The sequence below is a fragment of the Eucyclogobius newberryi genome, unplaced genomic scaffold (assembly GCF_026437365.1).
Source record: "Eucyclogobius newberryi isolate DKJ021-1_F unplaced genomic scaffold, fEucNew1.0.hap1 SCAF_15, whole genome shotgun sequence".
Lineage (NCBI taxonomy): Eukaryota > Metazoa > Chordata > Actinopteri > Gobiiformes > Gobiidae > Eucyclogobius > Eucyclogobius newberryi.
The window spans coordinates 24,209,702-24,237,288 of NW_027315779.1; the positions used below are offsets into that span (position 1 = coordinate 24,209,702).

Consider the following 27,587-nt stretch of genomic DNA (forward strand, 5'->3'; position numbering starts at 1 on the left):
TATAAAACTTTACTTATGTACAGTATTACCATGTTTTCATCTAGGTATGTTTAGCAATTCATTCACCTGTAATTGAATAAATGCAAAAAAATCAATTGCAAAACCTTGGAACAATCCAAAAAAGTAATAACATCTCCACGGCAGCGGAGCTCAACCAGAAAAGTTACATACAGCACTTATCTCATTGAGACAAGCAGAAAAGTTAAATCCACCTTTAAGGCATGGAAAAATACCACAGATTTCTTTTAAAATACTTCTTTATCAACGGGTTCCAATGTTAATGGATGCCAATGATCATTTTGCAAGCAAAGGGCATGAGCAGGTTAAAAATAACCGAATCCGGAACTCAATTACCATGAAATGAAATGACAAATGTGACACTCCTCAGGCCTGTGGTGGTGGTGTTCTACATGATTGAGTTACTCCATCACAGTGCTCGTTAGACAAGCATCAGACTGATTAAGAGCAGGTTTCATTTGCCTCTGTGGACCGGCACATGTGCGGTAACTGGAGGTAACCGTGGAGTATAGGGCCTGTGACTGCAGGGCTCGAAATGAAGTACCAGTAAGGATGAAATCTTATTCATAAGTCTATTTCATCCTAGAAACGCTGAGCAAAAAGTAGAATTCGCCATCAAGGAAAAGTCACTATCTCGCAATAAAACAAATACAAAATGATCTATTGTTGGAGTTAACGCTTCTTACAGTTAGCAGATAAATCAGTCACAGCCGATGAAACAAAATATTATATATATATATAAAAGAAAATGTATTTTGCTTTGGTATTTGATGAATATTTGATAATAATAACTTTATATGTGTGTAAATTAAGTGTGTCAGCAATTTCAAACATTCAAATATTCACACTGACATAATAAGGCAAGCAATAGATTGTGAACTGCAACAGCAACAACAACATATGTCTCAGTGTAATTCTGACATTAAAAAAGTAACACAAATATATACATAATATCACAAATGAGACTACATCCATCAACTTCCTTAGGACCCAGTGGAACCTGCCAAGGGTCATAGCTGCTAGGGTCATAGCTGCAAGGGTCATAGCTACTAGGATCATAGCTGCTAGGGTCATAGCTGCAAGGGTCATAGCTTCTGGGGTCATAGCTGCTAGGGTCAAAGCTGCTAGGGTCATAGCTGCAAGGGTCATAGCTGCAAGGGTCATAGCTGCTGGGGTCATAGCTGCAAGGGTCATAGCTGCTAGGATCATAGCTGCTAGGATCATAGCTGCAAGGGTCATAGCTGCAAGGGTCATAGCTGCTAGGGTCATAGCTGCTAGGGTCATAGCTGCTAGGATCAAAGCTGCTAGGGTCATAGCTACTAGGGTCATAGCTACTAGGGTCATAGCTGCTAGGGTCATAGCTGCTAGGGTCATAGCTGCTAGGGTCATAGCTACTAGGGTCATAGCTGCTAGGGTCATAGCTGCAAGGGTCATAGCTGCTAGGGTCATAGCTGCTAGGGTCATAGCTATTGCCAATGCCTGAGCTCTCAGAAGCTAAGCAGGACAGGGCGTGTTTAGTACTTAGATGGGAGACCGCTGGAACACCAGGTGCCACAGTGAGCCGGCTAGTGTCCTTAGGCGCTATATAAATACACCGTAATAAGAATAATGAAAAAAAAAAATAATATTTGTTTGCACACCAACGATCGTTCTAACAAATTAGCATTAAACCAGGCTAAAATCAGTGCCTGACCTTAACATACTGGAACACTCCATTGGCTTGACAAATGTCTACAGTACCATAAGAAAACATACTGTATATTGCCCCACAATCTGTAATGGAAGTCTTTATTGAGCTCTAAAGCGTCTGCATGGCATTAACCTTTGCCTGGTTTTATTCAATTAACATGGGCCGCACAGTCCAGCTTCATTCAGGGCACGGTGTGCAACCTGCCTGCTCCAAATGCCATCACTATATGTCCAAGCGCTGCTGACATTCACCTTAATACTTTATCACAGGGCTCTGTTTGGGAGGTTGGCAAGAGCAAACCTCTAACAAATGTCTTTTGGTGGAAAGCTTGCATGTTTGAAGTATGCTTTTGAATTTAATCAGAATCTTGTCAATTTAGTTGGATAAAATGACCAAACAAAGCATATTGATACTTCTGTTGGTGATACTTTATAACAACTACTCTTTAATTGGCATATTTCTAACTATTTAATGAATGTTTTAGGGTTATGAGTTAGGCAAATGATTAAAGTAGTACCCTTTTGTTTTAATGTTGCAGCTGTTTCTCCAATTCAGCCACAAGGGATGCTTTTGCCCTGGCAAATTCACATCAAAATTGGACTAAACCAAGACTAAACCTGGATTAGATCAGGACAAAACAAGGACTGGAACAGAATAAATCCAACATCCACATCAGGACTAAAAATGTGCTCAATTTAAAACCAAAGAATGACAAATATGAACCAACCCTAAAACTCAAAAATCAAACACTCGAATAAGAGTAGAAAAGCGCTATATAAAGGGGACAAGCCTAAAGTGACTTCAAACCTTCTTAATCGTGAATACCCCCTAAGCTTTACGTGCTATGTGAATCCCCCAAAACATTCTTAAAGATGTAAAATCAAGCACAAAGAACTTTTAACTTAGTACTATTAAGTTTAATCTTATTTTAAAATCTAGAACCATTCCACCTGGGAAATGTATGCACACACTTGAATTGAAACACATATTTAAGCACTTGAAAAATGCTAAGATTCTGAGCAGATGGTAGTTTGATTTATTACCATCACTGCATCTTAAATTGAATACAGTCATTGACACGAACAAGACATACTACTGTCTATCACAAATGCCACCACTTCTTTTTAAAACACATTCACCAGCCTGATCCCACTGTAAATCTTGCTGGGTTTTTCACTGCGCAGTTTTAAGGTCCTCTCTGGTCGCCGTAGCAAAGCCTCTGACAGCTGCACCAGTCTAATTTCCACATGACACTGTTTGGAGCAGGTCACCACTGGCTTGACATTCTGCCCGCAACGAAGAATGGGAACACAATACAATGATCTAGTCTGCTTCATCCCATGCGTTTATGGCGTACAGAATTTGACATCTTGTATGTTACTAGAATATGACTAATAGGACTTTGACTTGACCGGAATACATCTGCAAAACCTGCCAAGTATATGTCAAGATTTATCTTAGCCACAGTTGGAAGCGTCATTATCCCAAGAAGATGTAGAGAATGGAAATACTAATTCTATATGAGGTCCGTAGAACACAATAGAGAAAAATAACCACACATTATTTGTAAGCATTGCAATGACTACTTTATAAGATAAATGGCCAACATTAGGCAGAGTAGGAAAGGTTTTATAGGTACTTATTTAGACCCGAAATTACCGTATTTTCCGGACTATAAGTCGCACCAGCCAAAAAATGCATAATAGAGAAGAAAAAAACATATAAGTTGCAATGGAGTATGAAATGCGATTGCAAGTGTGAAAATAACAAATAATATCACATATAAGTCGCTCCGGAGTATAAGTATATAAGTATAAATATAAGTATAAGTCGCACCCCGGCCAAAACATTGAAAAAAGGTGCGATTTATAGTACGGAAGATACGGTAAGACGTTTAGACTCTTGTTTTCAATGTTCAGCCTTTTTCTCTTTCAAGGTGTTTTACTCTGTTTTCCCTCAACAGCCCAACACAAAATACTCTAATCCTGCAGCACGATACTCCTGTCATGAACCCAGCGCAAGATCTGACGATGGGTTCCTTGTTGCAGCACAGTTGGCCACTACTCCTGATAGCACTAGTGTGACTGCATTATTACTGCAAATATATTTTAAATGTATTTTGCTTAACCAAAAGTCCAACACTCGCCACTGCAAGAGAGTCTAGCTGCAGGCCACTATCCATGGGACCCTACGCTTCCTCTACCATAATGCCCCCGTTTTCATTCACTCTATAGAAACAACGTTAATGCTGCATTCGCTTACCGTTGTTGAATAAAGCTCATTTCCAAAGTTTTTTTTTTTTTTTTTAAAGCGAATCACCTTTAACCACCAATAAATTTCTACTCTGAAATCAAGTATTTTTGTGTTGGCTTGCATATGGTAATTAGCCATTAGAAACTCTTGTCACAAACATAAGACAACTATCAAAATGTACAATAGCGTATGTAGCATTAGCCTTTTATATGAGGTTTGTGTGTGAATTGGGCACAAATATGTAATGGTTACAGTTTGTATTTAACGTAAAACAATGCTAATTTGTAATAGTTAGGGTAAAAAGCGGTCAGGAACTGGCAGACTGTCGCGGCCTTTTGGGCATGGTTTCCATTTTTGAACTATTTGAGACCTGTAGATCGAGGTTAGTCACAATAGGGGCCACCTGACAGAGCCAAGATGCAGGTGGGGGTCTGCAGCCAGATGCCTCTCCACTGCTCTCCACTTTGTTTCTGCAATTTCCTCAACCCATTTGCATCTCCTCGACATGGAGTGTTAATAAGAAGGCTCCCAATTTGAAAGCCTTTTCTTTCTTCCCTGAGAAGAATGGCTTGTCTGTCTCCTTTTTAGGCGCCGAGCTGCAGGTTCTTTTGTAAGTCAACAAAAGTTCACCAATTTTGCAAATCGTCCATGTTTTGGTGGCACACAATTTGCGTTGGCAACCCGCGACGACAGGCTGCAGTTGTGCAACCATCTGGCTGACTTCAATGCCCCCACAGTCCTTTCTCTGCACTGTAGACTCCGCACAAAGGCATGGCAGTCGAGCATGTGTCTCTGTGTGTCGCTCAATGTTTAAACCTCTTATTATCCTTTGTTTTTTTCATGTAAAAAGACCGGCACACGGCTAAGGACTGGGGGGGAAACAGGCAATTTGAATGTTAGGGCTCATTTGGTGAATGTGTCGTGCTGTTTTCATTCCTTTCATTCAGCGCATATGAAAATCATCGTGATACAGTGTTACGTGGCATAAACTGGCACCAATTGGATGTATTTGGGCATGATTGAGTTAACAGGTGGTCCGTAGAGCTGAAAACAGGGGATTAGCAACAAGTAGGGTTCTTTTTTAACATGTTTGCAGAGGCGATGAATTGATTAAGGTGTATTTATTTTTTGCAGTTGCAGTGGGATATTACTGACAATGTATTAAAGACTTTTCAAATAAGATGAGGATTTTTTTCAATGCATCTATGAATGGGTAAACAGAAGTAGAAAGCATAATAATGAAAATGTAGTTATTGGAACTGTAAAGTGTTTTGTGAACTCTCTTTACTTCTCTTCCATTTAATCTGTTTAATGTTGGAATATGGCGTTAGTCCAAAATTGATGGCGGCTGTAAACCCAGTGGGCATGAGCAAATATTACTTTTACTGCCTAAAGGTCATAAGAAATGAACTGAAAACTAAAGTCCTTGTGCCAGCTCAGAATGTGTTCCAAAACAGAATCTTTCTCTGCCCGATATGTAATCCCACAGATTTACTGCTAAACCTGCAGCAGTGGCAGACGGGCAGGATGTGTGACAGCTCCAATGTTTATAGCAATTGGACTAATGGAACAGAACTAATGTGGAAATGATAAATTGATGCTAAATGTAACATGTGACATTTTAAAATGCTCTGAAGTCAGCTTGACAGCCAAGCATGCAAACAGAAGTAGAGCAGGACGCCATAATGCTAAATACTGTGCAGTCATGACTTTGAAAGTCACCTCTAAATCTGATTGCAGTATTAAAGGGGAGCTTTTCTGGTGGGAGGTCTAGCACCTGATTGTCCCCATGAAGTCGTTAATGTTTTGCCTATAATGCTCCACAGTATGGATAAAAAATGATAAATTGATCTATATAGTGCTTTTAGTCAGCTTTATTTCTAAAGTGTTTTAAAGGTGTTTTTACTTAAGTGCTGTGGTTGACGGTACAAACCTTTCTATTCTCCATGGAGATGTTATTATTTTACTACAAAGTATTCACAGGATGGCAGAAATGACATGGAGATAAGGACGTGACACCATTTGTATTTGTTTTTTTCATGAAAATGTAATAACAGAAAAAATGGCTTGAACTTGAATGAATGGTAGCAGCATGCTGATAGAATGGTAACCGGGACTACATGCATAATGCCCGTCTATTATTTCCAAGAAAGCATCAACCATTAGATTCATAATCTTCACACTGGGTTAGAGGTAGAATTCTATCATATTACCAGAACATGACCCTACACCTCACAGGAAAGAGAGACATGCCCTGTAATTACCACAAATGCCAGGTCATTTCTATTCTTCTTCATGTGGTTACCATGGCATTACTATTCTGTAGAATAAATTAATTTATTCATCGTGGGACAATACAAATCTTCACTGGACAAACGTCGACTCTAAACCTTTGATTAGTGCGCACATGCACTAAATCTGATTTCATAAGAACAATAATTCCTTAATTTTTCCATAAATTGTCTCAAAAAGTATGTAATTATTTAAAGCTGGGGTGTAGTAGATTGTGTGCTTCCACCAAATAGTATAATGTAAAAGCAGCATTTTGCAATAAAATAGGGCGTCTACACACTGTCTGCAGCCAATAACGAATCATTTAATTTATCCATAATATAAAACATCCATGAATTCATCGTCAATCTAGAAGTAAGGGCTGAAAGCAGTGCTCTGATTGGCTGTACTTAGGTAGTCTTCCTCAGCTTCACTTTGCCATCTGCAAAAGCTGTTCTAAAGCCGTGCATGGGGCTTAAAATGAATGCATCGGAAAATGTACAATGAGCCAATGGGCAAGGAACTAGGATGGAAAATCCAGTACCCCAGATACCCCTTAACATGATCAATCTCTTTTTCCAGGGGGTCCTTGATGAAATGCAAAATGATTACACACTATGGTTTTATTACTTGATAAAGTGACCATTTTACTACATGTTTTATTATCATTACATAATGTTCTAACGGCTAAGCCACTGATACCCTCAAAAATGCACTCACAGTCCATTTTGGTGCATTATTCATTCATTTCATAACTGCATAACTCTTTTATATTTTTCATGGACAACCACCTGCCATTAAATCAATCATCCAAATATTACATTTAAACATTTATAAGAACCAAACTAGACAGAGCCTAAGTGGTCAGACAGCGGCATTAGTGTGCAGAGCAGGAGGATGGTTCCATTGACTGGCTGATTAAAAACATGGCCTCCCGGATGTGACCGCTGCCTAGGGACATCTTTACATGGCCAGTCCAATGAGTCATTAACTGGAGTCCAAAAGGCTGCCTAAGGAGGAACAGGAAGAATTCTATACTGCGCAGTCCAGTTTCTTACGAGGAACATTCTTACATTGATATTTCACACATTGTACGTTGAGATTATTTGTAAGCCTATATAAGTAACACTTTCTGCGGCCCAGAGGAAGCTTGGATGAGGTATATGTCTCTGTAAAAGTGGGAAGTTCACCATGTTGAAAAGCTTAAGAACATATTATCAACGTGATGGTGAGAAATAAGGGAGGTCTTTTACTGCCGGCTATTTGAGTGATGAAATGATCAGAATAACTCGAGTGTAGGTATAACGTTTGAACAGCTTTGGAGTTAAAACCAGAAATGTTCTGGTTAGTTCAGGATGACACAAGATAAAACATATGTCTGCTTTAATTTTGCAATTATAAATCCTCTCTAAACAATATTCGCATCATCGCACAATGGTAGAGCCACATAGGGAGTTGGAAAAGGGCAATGTGTTGTCTTCTTTCAGAATATGAACTGTGGGCATTCTGCAGTTGAACAATGAGGGAAAATGGCACAGGGATTTATTTATTTTTTTCCCTTTTTTGTTCTCTTAAGCTGCTGAAGCGTGAGAAGACTACAGGAAACTAGGAATTTAGGTCAAAAACAAAAGTTGTCAAAGTAGGGTGAGTGACAACAATGCAAGTTTCAAGACATAACAGCACACAGTTTTGCAAAACATAACGGAGAAAACTGGTTTCGACATGTTTCCAATGGCTTTTTACGGTTCAAACGTGCCGATAACAATTTCAATGGAAGCGTTTTGATCTGCAACATTGACAATTTCAACACTGAATTCCATCTACTGAACAAAAGTACTAACAGGGAATACATTTGGCTACTCGTTCATGTAGCTACTTCAGTTTCTCTGATAGTTTGCCTCAAATATCTGTCTGGAGAGAGGAGCTGAGAATTTCCAGAACGTTGTCAGAAGAACTGAAGAAGCTACTTGGATGAGTGGTGAAACATTTGTCCTGTTGTCCTGTTGACCCAATTCAATTTTCTTTTTTACTTCTCAAAAAAAAAAAACTTCAAACCTTCATATATTCTTACTCTGGGAATGTACTGCTGACCTCTCCACGGATCAGGGATTTCATTTATAAAGCCTGTATATATAAAAATGTTGCATATGTGACTTTCCATTTTCCATTTGTAAATTTGTAAAAGACACATTTACACCGAAATTAGAGTTTCAAACCTTAAACTTGGCACATTAGGCCTTTCGGAGATGAAAAAGAAGGAGATTTGAGCTCAAAGAGATGCGAAATAAACACTATAAAGTTTGTGGACGCTTGTTTATAAGAGTTCTTCTATTAAGAGTGTTTTTTAAACTTCCTATAAGTTATCTGTCCTTTTCCTCTGTATCTACTTGCGTTGCAACAACGAAATTTCCCCATGTGTGGACAATAAGGGAATATCTTATCTTATCTTGTGATTTGTCGTATACTTACATTTGTAGTCTGAACTCTATGTAAAGTTTTCTAAATGAGGCCCCTGCCAAGATCAGACATCGTCATGGAGACAGCCGGTGGCCAAGTCCTCACTAGAAAATGTACAAAATGATCCTTTAAAGATTGGTCACAATTTGTAAAATATATTTCTAAAGTATCTATATTTACGGATGACAATAGGAATTGCAATGATCATGAAATCCTACTCCCTCATATGTCATGCGTCTTACAATAGCAAATAAAAGCTGAAATACAGTATACCCAACATCTCATTGTCAAGTAACCTATTTTCCTGTCTGTCCATCAAATCCCTGTAACCGCGGGAGCATCACCAAGGTTGTATTTGCGATGCGCTCCGTCAAATGTGCCTCTAACCTATTTTCCCAACCTTGACAAGCATCGCCGCCTGCACACAAAGACAGTCAGCTTTGAGTTCAGTGTGCCCCACTTATAGTCTGCCATTTCGTGCAATGTCTATACCACTGCAAACCGCCGATAAAACCCATACGCCCGCCCATGGGAAGCCCCTCTTGTGCTGTGCTTCATTATGCATCAGAGCCATGGTGTGTGCTCATGCCGGTGTTCCATGTACTTGAATCATTCATGCTGTATATGATTTTCTACAGGGTCATATTTGATTCACAGAAATATGACGCACACAAAAAATATTAGCCTTGAATGAAGCGTACTTCACAATACACTTTACTTTCATCTATCAAAACGCTTTATGAAACTTTAGACTGAAACTGTATAGTCCTTGCAACATGATTTTTCTTGAAATTAATGGATCACCTTGATTTCAAAGAAGTATCTCAAAGTAATGTCTCAAATGTGCACTGTATGGACTAGATCAGGCATGTCCAAACTACGGCCCGGGGGCCAAATGCGGCCCGCGGACCAATTTTTGTTGGCCCTCCAGCTTCCTGCTAAGTTGGTCCAAACAACAAAAAGTAGTACTTTTTACTGTAAAATTGGAAGAATTCAAGCATTTTCATGTGATAACAACCTATTATTAATGTCCCAAGTATTATTAAAGGTGTGGATGCTCATCGAACAATGCCAAATGCAACATTTTTAAGTATTCACTTTCAAATTCAACATTGTCGGGTTGTTTGTGGCCCTCTGCTCCATATAAGTTTCAAAATGTGGCCCTCGGTGAAAAAGGTTTGGACACCCCTGGACTAGATGGATCTTTTAAAAAACTCTTTACAGTTATATCTTAACATGCAACAACGCAAACCTGCATCAGAATTCTATTTAAGCCGCACTGAGACTAAAACCTTCCCCAAATATGGAAAAGAAAAATAGCATGTATTTTATATGTAAAATACAAAATGTTCCAGATTTTGCAACTCTGTGAATAGTTTAAGCACACAGAACCAAGGTATTGGTCTGGTAAAAATGCAAAAAGAACAAATCTGAAAATAATGGCTCTTTCTATTCGTACGGACACAAACTCTGCATCTAAAGGTCAGTGACATGGCCTGTTTTAGCACAATCTTGGACAAAAGAGTGTACATGATTTCATTTGAACCATTGAGCCTTACTGCAGCTTACAAAAGTTGTGTCTTTAAAACAAATGATGTCCACTGGGCAATAACACGCTGTGTGTATTATTAGAAAATAACAACGGCATACGCTTTGAAAATACAGCCATGTTTCTCATTTCACACTTATGCAAAGAATGCAAGCTGGTAAAAATATTGCTTTAATTTCCCCCCACGGAGCAATAAACAGCAGCAAAATATAGAAATTCGATTGGTCTCGGAAAATACATTTGTAGTGTTTTTGCTGGAGATTAAACCTTTGACATCTTCCGACATCAAAGCTCGGGTTTCTGTGCCAACATTTGCCCAATAATACATGCTAACTCCTCAATCAGAACAAATTACCGTTCACTCCAGACATCAAAGCAATCACTGTCTGCACGCTCCCCCAATCCCGCTTCTCATCTCGGAAATTCTGCGCTTCCATGACAGACCTCTTGGTTCCAAATGGCGTACTTGTCTGTGAATATTGTTAATTCAAAGGAACAGATCTAGCCCAAGCAGCAGCAGCAGCAGCAGCAGCAGCAGCAGCAGCAGCAGCAGCAGCAGCAGCAGCAGCAGCAGCAGCAGCAGCAGCAGCAGCAGCAGCAGCAGCAGCAGCAGCAGCAGCAGCAGCAGCAGCAGCAGCAGCGGGCACACAATCCAAGCGCGTACCCTGAGATGTGGTATCAAACGGCGGGGGAATGCGATTCATGCTGAGGTGATGTTGAAAATAAACTAGGTTAGTTTTCCCACTGCTTTGGTAGATAGCATGAAAGATGACACCTGCTTTCAAAGTGGCAGCCAGTCAGTTCAAAGGCAGATTGGCAGATGGGAGGCATAGCAACGCATCTTCCAGGATCGGGTCCAAAATAATGGGAACGGAGCTCAAGTGGAATCTAATGAATGGATGATGTGCTGGGTAGATAAATTAGCTTGCAATTAGTGTATGGTTGAAATAAATCTACAAAGGGACTCCTCTTGAAATCTACAACTGGAAATGGTCCACTCTTCTCCTGACAATTTGCTTTGACGGAATGGAGAAGACAAGCTTTACTTTACAGTGTGTATTACTACGGAACAACCGGTATAGCGTGTCATTTCTTGATAGTAAGGGCTAAGCGTAGGTGTTAGAGGGGTATGGATGCAACAATAACCAAAATATTGTGATATTTTATCATCAAAAGTCTCAGCTTAATGTTGCGTGCTGTCACAATACATTAAAAAACAAGGTTCTTTGTTTAAATGCAGTGCCAAAGAAAACAGGGGGGACTACATGAACCATGATCCTTTGCACCATTTCAGCGCAGAAAGACACAACTGTTATTTAGCACTTTTGTATGTAAAGTCTCTGGAAAATGTCTATGATTATTTATTTGTACCAAAAGCTTGTCTAGATATTTCAGAAAGATAAAGTAGCATAATATACAATTCTGTTAGCGCTTTCAAAATATTGCAATAAGAGGACATTGTTGCATTCGTAGTTAGAGGGGTTGGTTTACCTGTTATTATGATTTAAGTCATTGGGCTTATGGGTATCAGAACGTGAGAAAAAAAATATTCTTTTGTTTTGTGCAAAATTAACACTAAAAAGCCATGTATGGGGACTGTTTCTATGTAAGGGTGGACACTTTTTTGGAGTAACCAGCAAACAAAGATGATATTATGTCAATCTAATCCAACAAAATTGTTGTTAACACATGTCTTTAAATATATTAGTTGAGGTTTAATTGTCAGAGAAACGTGAAATGTCTGTAAAATGGATCACAAAAGAGCAAAAATATCATTATATACTCCTATTTGAAAGTTTACAACTTCACTTTTTTCAGTTATATTTGTTTATTTACTATAAACAATATTCTCTATCTTATTATCTATTATTTCTATGGTTTAAATATTTTAGTTGAGTAAAGAAGTTATCTTATTTTTAAATAAGAATGCACATGCAAAAAAAGTTATTTTTTTTCCCTTTCTCTTTTTCTCCCTCTTTTTTAAGGTCTAGTGTAAAACACATGCTTTGAAGACGTAAAACTACAGTTGGTGGCGGTAATGTAACACTTTATGGATACCAACCGCCATAAAACACCAAAGAAGAAGAACTTCGGCTTCCACTCTTAAGGACATTTGCAAACCTTTACATACCTCCATTGAAATATTCAGATTCAGATTCTGTGAATTGTTGAAAAAGGGCTACATACAGAATACTAACCTTGAAGTGAGATATTTTGATAAGAAACCGCTGTCGGCTGTGAGAGTCCTTCAGTGAGTCCTTATCAGACTTTTTAACATTCAAACTTTTAAGCCCGTCTCTTCAAACTATTCAAAATGTTGAACTATTTCTAGAAAATTAATTCACTGGATTTTTTTTTTTTTTTAACATAAAGATACAGGAACCAAATATGAATCCCTCTAAAAGCCATCCTGAAAGAAAATGGAGCACATCTGTTCCTTGTTGGGTTGGGATAATATGGGAAATAAGTTTGAATATAACTGACCCTGACTTAATAATTGAATAGTTACTTGAAATATATTTTGTTTAATATTATATAGACATGTTAAAAATAAAAATCAGTCACACGCTAATTGTGGAATAATAGACTTGTGTTTGAACAAAGCCTTGAATCATGTTATAACAATATTTACATTGGACTGTCAAAAGGTTGTTGTTAACATTCACTGAAATACAGTATATCACCCATACAATTATAGCTTTTTGTTGGGAAAATGCTTGCTTTTAGGGTACATTGCATACATTAGTAGGGTCTATTTAGTTCAGGTGTTTCATTTTTGTACATTATTTCAGGTTAGCCATGTTATTTTGACCCTTTTTAATGTTTAGGATTGATTGACCTATTCAAAGCACTGGTCTGGTCATGTTTGAGCTCAGTTCAAGTACAGCCATGTATTTATAGGAACAAATTAGACCTGACTGAACCGTTAAGCAGCAGGTTCCTGTTCACTTGGTTTGGTTCTACTCAAGTCCAGGTTTAGTTTTGGATATTGTAGTGACCTGCAGATGACCTCTGAATGTTGCCATGGTGACAGGAATGCGGGAGTAAGGTTGTACCATGATACTGGAGATTTATGACGTCTCTTTTTCCATCAAGTGACTAGTCATTTTCTCTCCCAAGACAAAAGCTGTGGAACAAAGACCTTCCAGAGACACGCCCGCGAAAGCGAACTTTTCTCTCCCATAAATAAGAATTCTGTGCCTGTTTTTTTTTTAGACATGATCTAATATAATCCGGTGCTTCTCCAGAGTGACCGTGCCCTGCCTAGCGTGTGGACCGAGCTACTGCAGTCCCTCCCAGCGTGACCCCTGAGTGAACCCTGGAGGCTCCTGCTTCTGGTCGTATGAAAAATGCATGTATTTCACGTCTGGCTGATAAGATCATATAGAATCAACATTAACTCACAGGCAACTAGCTAGATCTATAACAATCATGTCCAGCGTCTCCAGCTGTAATGGACTAATTAGCATATTTATCTGTTTCATTATTTGGTCAGATTAATGAGCAAAATCACTTTTTAAATAAATCACTTAAAGGAATAATAGAGGATTTTCACCGATTTGAGAACTTAAGCTACTGTTAGTCCCTTTTAAAAAAGTGCGCATACGCGTACTCACCCCGTGCGGGAGCATGCAGCTGCCTCGCTGCTACACGTGCGTTTGTTTATTAGCGCAACGGATTGGATCGCATCGCATCTCTCGTCTGAGCTCGAACACAGTCTTTCTCTGTCGAAATGTTGTACTGTACGCTGAAGGATCTCGCTAAACACACACCGGCATATCAACCACGCATGCACAACCAGGGAAACGTGCTGCTATGTTGGGGACGAGCCAGAACGAACCTGCAGGTGTGCAGTAGGTGCGTCCTATGATTGACATGTGAATGAACTACTCGGCTGTCCACGCCACAAGGAAATGAGACTCAGATTTGGTGCCAAAAAATCCTCTATTATTCCTTTAATTTAGATATTTGATTATAGAATTCTTAAATGCCTAATACAGGATGGTGCCAGACATAACTCTCATAAAATCTAATAAACATACCCACATTCATGCTGTGTGTCACCTTTGAAATCTCTATCCAATTCTTTGATCAATATTAACTTTGAACGTCTCCCTCTTTCCAAAGTGGGAAGACACGAATAACACTACAGTACTTCTACTATTCCCTACAATATAGTTTAACTAGAGTACCTGATTTTCACACCGCAGAACCGAAAGTGTTCACGCTTGCATATTCGACACATATGTGAACAAAACTAGCATTAAACAAGGACTAGAACAGAATCAAACCAAGCTCACGTCAGGACTAAAATGTGTTCAATTTAGGACCAAATAATGACAAGTGTGAGCGCATCCTAGAGCCGTGTAACTCGCACATTGTTAATATGTAACATTATTTTGTGTACAGCTTTAAAATAACTTTTTTTTTGACTGCCCCACAAGCAAGCCAATCAGAGGGCCATTTCAGCTCTTACTTTGGGGTTGACGTGATTTAAAACACTTTATTATTCGATGCAGACAGCACGCATCTGTCTCAATTTTGTCACAAATGTTGCGTGGAAAACACAAAATGTACTCTTTAACAAGTTGAGCACCCCAACTCAAACTTAGTCCCATTTTTGATGTAATCTCCAAATCTCCAAATACTAATATCTGTATCTTATTGACCTCAAGGGTGGTCGAAATTTGACAACACAGCACAAAGAACTGCAAATGACATGTTCAAAAAGCAGGAGTGAATCAATTCAAATATGGAGTGCCCTAAATAGAGGACGGGATTAGCCTCTTTAGCTTGGTCAAGTGTGATGATGTGGCTCTGTGTTTCTCTGATTAGAGTTGGAGCATGGCGGTGGACAGACCAGGGAAGCACACGGCCCCTTTCAATTCAGTGCGCTCTGGTGTAATAGGCTTCAGGGCGCATTATGGTGGGCTGCTCGCTGCATCACAAAATACACCTAATGAGCCATTTGAAATATTCCACATTAGGGTAGCTGAAATTGGAAAGTGAGCCCAATAAGCCTTTTGCTGGTAAGACACAGTTAAAATCTTTTCAGTTGGAATAGATTATCTCACCTATTCAATGTTGCTATAGGACTGCTTTTTGCTTTGCTTGCATTTATAGTGTTATGTTAAATACAAGTGATAATTAATAGTATTAAACTGCAGTATAATGTACATTATTATCACCATGATGATCACTATCTTACATGGTGTTAATTGCAAACTGAAATATTGATGTATGGTGGCTTAATAATAGAAACAGGTTCATTAACTTCCTGTTAAAAATTGTAAATTGAATTAGCTCCGTCTGTTCATAGTGGCATTTCACTGTATGTGACATTTTTGACAGATAGACTCAAAAACATGCAAACTCGACACAGAAGGTCTAGTTGTCTAAAATGGCTCATGGCAGATTGATTTGTGTTTCACTCTGAATTGAGTTCGTCACGTGAATCAGTCTTGGAAGGCTCTCGCCGAAAGCCATCGGGACGATAGAAAAATACTTCATGCTGATCGTGTTGAATCCAGTGTTCATAAAAGCACAGTCCTCTTGCTCATCCACATATGTACAAAGTGCCATCATGTGCACATTTTTGAAAAAAAATAAAAATTAAAAACTGTCCATATTTCTCATCAGGCTTGTTTTGCTGCTCTTTGACTGGTTCCAGTCCCTCCTGGAGGCCCTGAATACCATGTAATTGGCCTGTTTACCACTGGTTCGGACTAATAAGATGGATTCTGAAGAATTTGTGAACAGAAAAATCACAATCAATCTTGTTTTATTTTACGAATTAATCTTGCTGGCAAGGTTACTAGTAGCCTGCTCAGTGGCCTCTCCAAACAATCTGTAGTACATTCAAAATGTTGCACTCAGGCCCCACCACCACCACCTCGCATCAAAGTACATGGGTTATGCATGAAGCTCAGGGACCGGCCTCCTGCTGGTGCCGGAGTCAGAACTAAACATGAGGAATTAGAATTTGTATTTTATGTTTTTAATTTTTTCAGTTTTAGAATGTTCCAAAGAAGTGGAATATCAAAAACAGGACAACTTAAACAAATTGCACACTCTTATTTATATTAAAACATTACAACAATAAACATTTGGTAAGGGTAATTATGGAAATGTTATTACTTTGCCAAGACTATTCCATATAAGTTACATATACTGCACCTTTAAAAAACAGATTTAGCATTTCCCCCAAGCATAACACATATTTCACCCTTTTTCTGTTCCTTCCCTACAGACACACTGATCTGTGTTCATGCCATTGTTATCACCAGATGAAGCCGTTGGGATGTTCTGATGGTGAGCCAGTCTATGGAGCTGTCTTTAAAGTGCGCAGAGCTGCTGATGTGGCCCGCTGCTAAAAAGATTAGGGGCCGTTTGTGAGGCGTGACGCAGATTAGCCGGACACCCCTCTGGCCAGGAAGACCATTGCACCAGCTCATGCCGTGTCCAGCACTCAGCACCATGTCCACACTAAAGCACCGGATGTGGCAAGTGTCGCTGGCACTGATTTCACAGCATCTGGACAAAGCAGCATCATATAGGAAGGCATAAAAATGTGTCTGAATAAGTTACCTTATAGATAACTATTTGTTTATGTCAAAGCAAGAATATGATTTTGTTATTTTGTCATAGAAGATATTAAATATAAAATAAATTAACCATTTGGCGACAAAGAAAAAAAGAGATAATTGGTATATATGTGGTGTTTGCGCATTATCACAAGTACATTGTAATAGTGTATAGTGTAATTACTGAATAACTACAATGCAAGTACTGTGTAAGAGCTGTTGAAGTTGAGTAAAAATAGTGTAGCAGTATAAAGTAATTATTACGTACATTGTTATTACTGTGGAATTACAGTGGAAGTATTTTTTTTGTAATTACAACACAAGATTTAAAGGTGATGTTCTTGATTTTTCTTAAAACGTGACAAACAAAACTAGTTAATTTTAAACATTTGCAGCGCTCCAACATTATTCTTCACCTCATCCTAATCTATTCACCTAGATGAGTTTATAAGAGTGTTTCACAACTTTGAGAAGGCAGTGCAGAGTTTTGCCATCACTTAAAACCCTCCAGAACCATTTATATACTACAAGTAGAAAAGAGATTCAATGGGATACATCATTATAATACACTATATAGTCCATGATGCGCAAAAAAGAGTAGGAGGCAGTAGCATGCCAACAGCGTAAGTCCTGGTTCGTAGAGGATAAAAAACATTCTAAAATTAGATGCAGACAGTAGCAGCAGCAGTCTCATTTTGACCGTAAGAGCTGTTTTTACAATATATACTTTGGCAAAATCAATTTGGACGAAGTCAAAAATGGGTACAGCCAATTTAGTTACAGTGATATTTCAGGGTAAAGCAATATAGTGTAATAAGAATAAAATCAAACCGAGTAGGTATAGTGTTATGTAAGATTATACAAGATTATACTATACAATATACAAATACACACTGCACTGCAATTATGGTCTAAGTTTAATTCAGTGTAATTATATAGTGTTAAAGTGGAAGTAAGTGTTTTCTCAGAGTCGTCCCTATTTATTTACATGTATTTAACGCCCCTACTAAAATAATTAATACAAAAATGACTAAAACAATAGCTAAAACAAAACACGCAAACAGTTGAACCTGGTCTTGTTGTTGAAATGGGGCTAATAGATTTCAACTATTTGAGTTTGAATATGAAATAGTGCTGATGTAGCGCGCATCCTGTTGCAGCCTTTTCCCATTGACACTTCTCAAACTCCTTATTAACAAGTCAGCCTCTTTTCCGGCTGCCTGGCGCTGGCTCGTTCATGCAAAAATGACTGATCAGCATCAGATGTTGGTACACCTGCTGTTCCATTAGCAAACCTCACTCCCCCCAAACTCGGAGTTTGTTGGGAGTGGAGGCTGTTTTCAATTAAATATCACTAGTTTGAAGATAGAAGTTTCAACAGAAGCCTTCTGTGAAAGAGCCAAAGCAAGCAGAGAAGCGTGTGGCATAAAACTCTGCACCGTCCCGCTGTGCAATGAGTCATGTGCGCACAGAAAGCGCGCCGCCCCCTGCCAACAGGATCCCCATATACCTTTCAGGAAGTACGCTGGATTATGGCAAAGAGGCAAACAACCTTTTTTATGCGGTGTACATGCAAATGAGGGCTATATTTCAGAATCAGAGCGGTTACAAGCAAGGAGAAATGCAAATGATTGCGTTAGCCTAAATATAAGCCGCCTGACAGCAAGAAGATTCTGGTGTGGATTGCTTTACCGCATAGCTGGCATTCAATGGAGCCAAAAAGCAACCATTATTGATAAATTCTGCCTTAGTTACTGACGGATGCGCAAAATATCCGTAGTGATACAGTACATTAGTCAAAACAACGTTAAAAAGTCAACAAAGCGCTAACAACTAGATAAACTGCCGGGTCGCTACTGTTAAATACATTTATCCCCCGAGTCAGAATACTTTTGAATGAATGTCATGTTTAGTATTTAGCATATTCAAATCTCCATTACACTGAAAACTGTAAGCGCTGTGATTCTTTTGCTCACTAGTTTTGCCAGTAACTGAAGAAAAAACAAATACTATATAATATACTCATGGTGGATGTGTTTTTTTGCTGTTTTGTTTGAGTCAATCAGAAAAATAGCAGTTTTAGCCCAAATTGGGTATAATGTAGTAGCTTGTGTAACGTTCTAACTTCCTGTCTCTCTCTCCGTCAATCATCCCTTTCCTCAATTCGTTTTTGGCCACATCCACAGAGAAACAAAATGGCGATAGTGTCTAAAACGTTTCCTGTAAATATGTGTACGTCCACACGCCTGAAAACGTAATCCATATGCCATGTTCTTTGGTGATGCTGTTGAAAAGCAATAAAAAGACAATGCGCATAAGCTGAAAACTGCATGTGGGTTGTACACAAACAAAACAAACAGGACGGCTTTCCAGGTGGCAGTGAAGCAGAAACAGATTTTGCAGCAAAAGCCATAACGAGGTAATCAAAGTCCACAGGACGTACAAAACGCTGTGTGGTGCCATTGTTGTGGCTGTCAAATTTTGGCGCATTCATCGTTAAATTGAGGCGAGGCAGTGACGTAACCTTCATAAAAAGTTGCAGATACAGAGACGTCAAACCGCCGTTTTGAGATCTTTGCACTCAGGGAATTGGTTTCGAAAATCTCACTTTTTAGACTCCAAAATATCTATGCGGATTGAATTTCGGATTAAGCTTTGTGTGGATGGGGCCTTTCTTCTCCATCATTTTGCCATGGTTTATTCTAAAACTTAATAAGGCTGAGCAAAATAATATGTCTGTTTGCCGTAACCCGACCGACCCGGTGTGAAACTAGCTGACTGACATTTTTTTATCAGCATTTTGTTGAAAAAACGTTGAATTCTTTTATTTTTCAATTATTTCGCCGACTCACCGACCGGACTTCCCTAAACTACCGTGCTGAATATATTTATCACGCTTGTTATCCTATCTTTCATCCTTATAGCAAAGATAACGCACTGCGCAACACATGTGTGTCTTTATTATCACTCCCCCACATGTGTCTGTAACAAAACGAAAGTTAATGAAGACAAATTGCCTTAAACAAGTTGGCGTGCCTCTATCGGCGCCACTTATCTGTCCATAGGACATGCCAGGCTCTGTCAGGGTGTTTTACGCAATGCATTCTGGGATTGACACACGCCCAGCAGCGTCATCACAACAAACATGGCGGCGCCCGTGTCCCCCGCATGTTCCCCCCGCTCGCCTTCGCTACCAAAATAAAGGATAGCGGCGTACAAAAGGTCAACTGAAATATCTTAAATCGTGAGATTTAGTCTCCTGATCGGGTTGATAGAGACGTTTTCCTTCATTGACTGTTGAAGCATGACCCCTGGTGGTCACTCCGACTCAAAAAATGGCAAAATTTGGATCTTTTTTTTTGCCTTCAAAGTAAAAAAAATAAGAATTTGCCTACCGTCCGAGCCACTTAAAAAATGTTGACTCGGGTTACAGCAAACAGACAATTTATTTGGGGTAGCCTTACAGGAAACCATTTGAGAATAGGTTGCATTCGAAGTTCAGGTCATATTTTGTACACACAAAAAAACATAGATTGGGTTCACAAACCTGTACATTTTATGGTTCCAAGTCAACACTAATGCCTAAATGTAGTTGTACATTGATTAATGCACCCAAGTCTTGGCAAAAATCTTTTCACATTGGTAAATTTGCACTGACAGAAAAGACGTTAAACTTTGTACCAATGCATATGGCTTGTCCCGGAACCTACACAGCTTCACCTACATTCCCTCTGAAAAAGTTGTGAAATCCAGCTCCGTTTTGGCTGCAGAAGACTCCCTTCTGTGGTGTTGGTGGGCCCACTCTTTGAAAAGTGAACGGAGTTGCAAGTCGGCGCTAGGAGCAACATTAGACTGTTTTGACACTTCACTTAATGCCTGAAGTTTGCCTCGAGCCTCGCTGAGAAAAATGGCCGTGCCCATCGAAGCCAGCGCCTGACACTTTATTTCTGTCCAAAAGTCTAAGGACCATGAAAAGTGGAGGGAAAATGTTTTAAGAGGGTTTAAGAGATCTGAGAGAAGTCGTGCCGGCACTCATAAACTTGCACAGGAAAATAATATAAGTAGACAAAAATGCAATGGACTAGTCTGAATTGTACACAAATTGACTCTTGAGCTTTAAGAAGTCCATTTTTTTTTGTTAAGATTGTGTTATTTGTTGTTTCATAAAGAATTTTGAACCATCAACGATTGAACATGTACATTATGTTTTATTCATAGAGATACAAAGATAGGACATCTTTGCTAGTTGCTCACAGAAAGTCGTTTTAGCATTAATTGTTCAGTCACAAACAAATAAATGGTGAAGTCAGTCCACAAATAACAGTATATAATGGTATAAAGTTATATTTTTATTTTATTTTAAGTGATTTATGGGGTTACATCAGCAATAATTCATTTTGAAATCAAAACAATCAAGTCTCAAGCTAATATTCCTTAACCTTAAGCTCTGTTACCAGTCTTTCAAGCAAATTGTTATCTAAAATAAAACTGTGTACACACTCAATGCTTTTAACCGTGGTCAATGAGTGCTAAGGCTAATAGCTTTAGGAGAAAAAAAAATAATAATTTGTGGCTGAGTGATTGTCAGTATTAACATCAAACTGCATGACTTTTTATGTTTTGAAAGGTAAAATATTTTCTACCAATGGCATCTATAACGGCAGAAAAATGACTACAATTTGACAGATTGAGCTCGGTTATAATAGAAACGGGAAATAAAACCAGCCTAATCCAATTCTCCATCTACAAACTAATAACAATCCATTATTAGATCTGTAAACTCCTTTTCAAATGCCGTTCTCCCAGCTCCGTTCACCAAAATAACGTGCTAAAACAAAGCGCTAAACTCGCCTCGCTGCTTAATATAACACATCAATCCATATTCTTGCTCATTCGCTTTAGAAATCCCATTTATTGTAAACATGGATTGCAGCAATTGCGCGCCATCTCCTGAGGAAACTCTTGACAAATAAGACTAATATCATGTAATACGTCCCATTCCGGTAGCATTGATTGGAACCATTTTGGGGCTCGGTGTTTGTGAGTAGCATGCTAAGAGTCGGTCTCCTGTTACAGCCCTGAAAAGTGTGTATTTTAATATGGCAGGCTAAAGTTACATGAAGGATCTTTTGTGTGACCTCTTTGCGATGTAACAAGATCAAAGACTAAGCCAATAAGTCTTTGCGGGGAATTCAGCCGGATCACTGCTATGGATTTAGATTCTGTTAAATGCTTGTTTTGGAAGAGACCTGGCTTTTTAGTTTTGTGTGTACCATTATGGCAGATAAGTGGGAGTGGGCATTGGCCTGGCATCTCCGTTCAGTGATCATACCCAGGCCACGCCACGGCTACATATTTTTCATATTCTATACTAGGGCGTGTTGTCTGGGATAAGGTCTCATCTCTTATCTCCCAATTCCGGTGAACGTGGATTAACTTTTTTTCCTTTAACCGCTTTCATTTACCTGCAAATCTTTAAACTGCTCAGAGTGTTTGAAGAATCTAACTTTGTGAACCAAACTTTGAACATTCTTGTAAAAAGGACACTTTCATCAGATTTATAAACGTATCTAACCTTCATTGAAACGCAGCCGCCGCGCTTTTAGATGCTGAGGGAGTTACAGACCTGTAGGACGTGTATCGCACTGTTTCTGTTGGTTTGAGAATGAGGTGTATGCAGCAAATTAGTTAAATATGACAAAAATAATGTATGTATTTCAATGTTTCACTTTTTTAGCCCCTGATATCAGAACGTTTTCAGATATTGTCATTCCTGTGTGTTCTATCGTCCTTGTGTCGTTGGTCGATGAGCAGTTTTTAGGTGAATAGACTGAAGTACATGCCAAAAATGTGTTACAATTGCAATATGTGTTTAAATAGTAGATTATTGTGTTTTAGGTACAGCATTTTGAAAAGTTGATATGAGAGTCGAGGCATGAAAATAGAAATAATATTGTGCCAATATAAGCAGAGTGTTTGTGATTTATGGATTTAAAAACATCTCTACCTTTGACATCACAATTGGAATGGATTATTTTCTGTGCTCAGGGTAAGAGAGAAATTTTTGTGTGAATGAAGCTAAATAGAACTCCTGGTATGTTTTTTGATGAGGGAAAAATGTTGTAAAAAGTGATGTATAATAGTATGCATTTAATAGTAATAATGTTCCCAGTCACTCAAATAGAGAAGTTATTGATTGATCTGGAGACTTTGAGGAAACAGGTAAGGATTGGGTATAAACTAATTCATTAATTTCACTAATAATCAGTTGATACCAGGTGATTTTCCTTAGAATTATGCACATGTCATCAAGACTGTTTCTAAAATGATGTGAGTTTTTCATACCTGGAAATGATTGTATTGCAGTAACTATGCCACAACAAGCTAGTTGAAAATAAACTCAAAAGAGCTCTTTGTGAAACAATATTGAATCCATCAGTCTCCAACATAATTCAGGGCGATTAGCTTTCCCTATTGATTTCTATTGTTAACAATGCTAGCGCTATGCTCAGCTTAAAGTTACTGGGGAAAAAAAAAATCTCAAATAAGATAAGATAATATGTGAACAAGGAATTAAGCAATTTTATCTTGATTCGAGGATATTTTGACAGTCTGGCAACAAGATGTATCAATGGAACAAGGATGTCTTGCTAAAACACACACATACAGCATTTTCTCACTTGAAATGAGCAATAACAATTAAAAAAAAAAAGCGCTTGAAATATTAATAAAATACAGCTTGTTCCATTGGCAAGTTTTATTTCAAGATATTAAAAATACATTTAAATGTATATATATATATATAGTTGATTCATGCTATTATTATTTTTCTATATAATTCTAGATACAGTATAATGGGTTATTGGCTCAGTTAGAGATTAGAGTTTCGGAAACGATGCACTATTCATTACATTCACAGTGGCAAATATCAGTACTGGTGCATTTTAATCAAATGTATGCTACAATATTAAAATAACAATATATTCTGCTCCTCACAGTCTTTTATCATTGTGCATTTGTGAGCAGGTGGTAATTATACCCCAACAGTGTCGACTCCAGGAAGTGGGTTTGCGCTCATTACATATACAGTCCTCCAACTGCTGCAAGACTCCTACAAGGCCACTACCTCGATACATTTCCATACCTCCGACAATTTCTCAAATATAGACACATCCCCACACCAACTGGAGCAAACTCAGTAACTCACATTTAGCGTATATGCTAAATACCCATGGCTGGCGATGACCAGCCATGGGTATTTAGCATACCAAGCGTTTCCCAAAAGCTTGTTACCACATTGTATCCTGAGATTACATGGATAAATTGAATGACTTTAAAAAATATTCAGCGGGTAGCTCGGCGGCTGGCACACTGCTCGTTGCTTCACATTCTAATTTGTCCTGGACTTGCGAAGTTGGAGGATGTGCACGGAATAGAGAAACCAGTCAAAATGTTGTCTTATTAATGGTTACTACGCGCCGTTCCATTTCCAAAGTCCGCTCCGGGATTAAGCTGTCAGCCATTGTAATAGCAGGCTGAATTGTGTAAACATGCCAGCATCGCCGAGCTTTAGAATAATCCACTCTCTGCATGAATGTAGTCAGAGTTGTGATAGTAAAGCCATGAATTTATGGACTCGCACATTGAATTTTGTCTCGTATGGCTTACAAATGTGCTTCTACGTGGGCCCGTCTCGGAAACAGCAGAAGAATAATGGTTTTACCAGCAATTACATCAACCAGACAACCCAAAGTCCAAAGGCACAGCTGTGAGAGCAATGGAGCAGATAACTGGATTTGGAAGAAAATCTGACTTTGGAAACTTAGTGGTGGAGATAGTTGGATACTTTAACTTGTCAATGACCAAAATAGTTATTTCACTGTGCTTTATCTGAATTTGCAATGGTTACAATCATTTAGGCCTCTCAAACTTCATGCAAAGAACTAAAAGATTTGGTTTTCTGAGTGCCATCAGACCAGGTTTATAACAGGAGTATCCAAGTCTATATTAGAGCTAAACCAGACTACACCATTGCTAGAGTAGTTCATACTATTGTTGTCACACTATAAACAAGGGTGCTCTTTTTTATTGTAAGTTCAATACATTCATTTGAAATCACTTTCTACATCTGGATAAGTATCTATCTTGTGAAGAATGTTGAAGAATATGTTAAGGAATAAAAATTGCAATGGCAAAATATAGGTTTAAATATGACCTTCTCCTGTACTTTTGGACCAAATATGTCACTCAAGATAATTTAAAAATTGTTAACAAAAGGCCGATTTGTTTAGCATTAATGTGACTTTTTAGTATTCAAATACTATATTTATTTAAAATATTTTCAATATAAGTTTCAGTCTCAGTCACCCAAGGCAAACAGGTCCTTGGTGACGGTCAGACCAAGAGCGGTTTAGAATAGAATGAATAGAAGGCCCCAGATTGGGGCCCCACCCTTCAATGCCCACGTGAGCAACAACATTGGAACCTGGAGAGGAGTGATGGGGCCTCCCAGATCTGAACCCGAGCGATGTTCAGTTATTGTATCACCTCAATCCCGCTGTCATGTCTTCCAAAGAGGAAGCAGAGACTGAGGACTCGGAGGCTGACTCGTCCATCACCCAAGCTGAAGTCTCTGAGGTTGCTGAATGTTTTAGGACTGTCTTGGTTGACACCAACATTGTGTGGCGGTCAGGGACAGTTCCTCAGGACTGGCAGACAAGGATGGCGGTCCTTCTGTTTGAAAAGAGGGACCGGAGGGTGTGTTCCAACTACAGAGGGATCACACACCTCAGCCTCCCTGGTAAGGTCTAGGGTAAGAGCAGCGTCTGACCGATAGTCGAAGCTCGGATTCAGGAGCAGAGTGGTTTTCGTCCTGGTGGTGAAACACTTGACCAGCTCTATACTCTCCATCGGGCCCTTTGCTCAGGGCTGTCCGGTCCCTATATGATGGTATTAGCATTAATTAGTATCTGATTTTTTTTATCCCTTTGACAGCCCTACTTACCAAGGAGAAGACAAACTTTGACTCTAATTTGAGTCTTAATTCATAATTCTAAGTATTCATTTAGTAATTACAGAATAAGGCTGACTTATTGTCGATTCATCTTTTGTTCACAATGAATAAAGCAGTAATAAGTGTAGATATATAAATCTAATTTTTACAAGTTAAAATGAGATTTACTTCATAACTGTGTCTTCAGTCTGCTGAATAATATTCAGTATTAGTATTATTTACAATGTAGCCACATGTTCAAATACAACTGGTGGAGAACAGGTTGGAAAATAATCAATGTGGCGCCCGTGTCCATTTTCTTGTCTTTGAGAATCTCAATTAGCAGAACAAAAATCTTAAGAATGATTTTGTCTCGGTGGATAAGATGCCAAGCTGTTTTTCAGTTTTGCTGCATGACTTACATTCTCTTCAGCAGATGTTCAATTTTTTTTAAATGAAAAAACGAAAAATCAGAGAAAAACAACACCAGACAGATAATCAATACAATATCATATGGCCATGAGCGATAATGCTGACATTCAAAACAGCTTTTGGAGACTTGTAAAGAATGGGGGGCCTTGGGCTGTCTGCTGCCAAGTATTGTATATGACCGTTTTACTGGCGTTCACAAGCAGCACTCACAGCAGACTAATATGTTGTCATAGTGAGGAGTACTCAAAGCTGAATAAGTGAAAAAGAATGTCCACAACATTTACAAACAACAGCAAAATCTCTATATAAAATATGAAACATTATAACCTGCCCATTCCCTTTAGGGTAAGTGGAGGTGGCAATAATCTAATGTTCTGTTGTTGATCATTATAAAAGTACAGGTTTTGCGAATTTTAACATACTGTATTTATGCAATTTAAGGTTTTAATAGGACGACTAATCTGCCATCTACCGTATTTAAACATGTGACTTCATTCTGGGGGCTAATCCACAGTTTTGGGGACCACTGCCCTAAACCTCTAATCAACACACTGATCAGCACACCGCAGATAAACAGATAAACAGCAGAAGAGAAGTTACAGCTTTAATCAAATATCAGAATACTATTGGCCAAGACAAAGGGCACTGCTGAGCCTGTGGTTAAAGAAAGGCTCATTTTCCCTGAACAAAGTGAGCAACAATAATGTAACTCTTACCTTTAGGATACATTACTCAGATGAATGAATCTCGTCCAAACCTTAACTCGGATTGACAGAACATAAAGGTTATAAAGGATATTCTCGTGTCCTGTGTCGTAATTGTCGCCCCATGTTAGCAAAGACTTACTCTGCATCTCCTCAGAAACAGTCTGTAAGGTTTTCTTCTGTCAGGGGTTCTCTTCATCTTTGCGTCTATCACTTCATATAAAGTAATTGCTATTTATTGATTTATTGAAAATGTTTATCCACAACCCCATTCAAGCCGCATGAGCTGAATCCAGCGCTGATGGTGTTTAGTCTCGGCTACTTTCTACGGGCGTCCAATCAAACGCAAGCACACATGACAAAGGTGACAAATGACAGCTCGAGTGAAGCGCGGACTTGTGAAACAGGATCCAATCAGAGACAGAGGGATATGAGACCGTCAGAGCAGTCAATCAGTGAAGAGATCAGGATCACAGAAAGACAGCACTGGATCTGGACAAACGCTCTGGGCGAATCTGTATCTCCAGCAGAGTGAGTACCTGTTAAAGTCACAAGGAGAGAATTTAGATATTTGATAATAGAGTTGTTAAATGCCTAATCTATGGCTGGTGCCCCAATTTAGTCTTAAAATATGATA

The 27,587-nt window shown here is 38.7% G+C and overlaps 1 protein-coding gene across 2 annotated transcripts in view; it reads right to left on the bottom strand.

Moving 5' to 3' along the window:
• Positions 1-27,587, bottom strand: part of opcml (opioid binding protein/cell adhesion molecule-like) — a 484,925-nt gene that overhangs the window by 99,787 nt on the left and 357,551 nt on the right. The gene's annotated exons all lie outside the window — the stretch shown is intronic.